Source organism: Ceratotherium simum, chromosome 10 (assembly GCF_057802395.1).
Source record: "Ceratotherium simum simum isolate JZ-2026a chromosome 10, ASM5780239v1, whole genome shotgun sequence".
In the NCBI taxonomy this organism is placed as follows: Eukaryota; Metazoa; Chordata; class Mammalia; order Perissodactyla; family Rhinocerotidae; genus Ceratotherium; species Ceratotherium simum.
The window spans coordinates 81,339,527-81,339,938 of NC_141909.1; positions in this window are offsets into that span (position 1 = coordinate 81,339,527).

A 412-nucleotide genomic window follows, 5' to 3' on the forward strand; every position below is an offset into this window, starting at 1 on the left:
CAAGATGTTAACCTACTTGCGTGTTACATATTTATATATAGACACTAGCAGAAACACCAGTCATTTGGCCAGAGATCAGACTAATTCACATCAAGAACAGCCAGAATAACATTAACAGTATCAGGTCCCCATGCCTACACCTTGCAGACAATGCAGTGCAAGTCAGATTTCATAAACCGAAACATGTATGGTGGGATTGTACTGTTGGAAAGGAATCCAGAATATGAATTTGCCCACTTATATAGAAGTAGGAATATCCACCCCTCCTCCTAAGAGAAGAGAAAGGATCCTGGGTCCTTACCCTATGGAATGTAAATAAATCTCTCTGGAGAGGAAGACTAGTGTCTGAGTTTATAATTCAGGGTTTTCTCTCTGAAATATAAATACATAGGAAAACAATGCTCAAAATCAC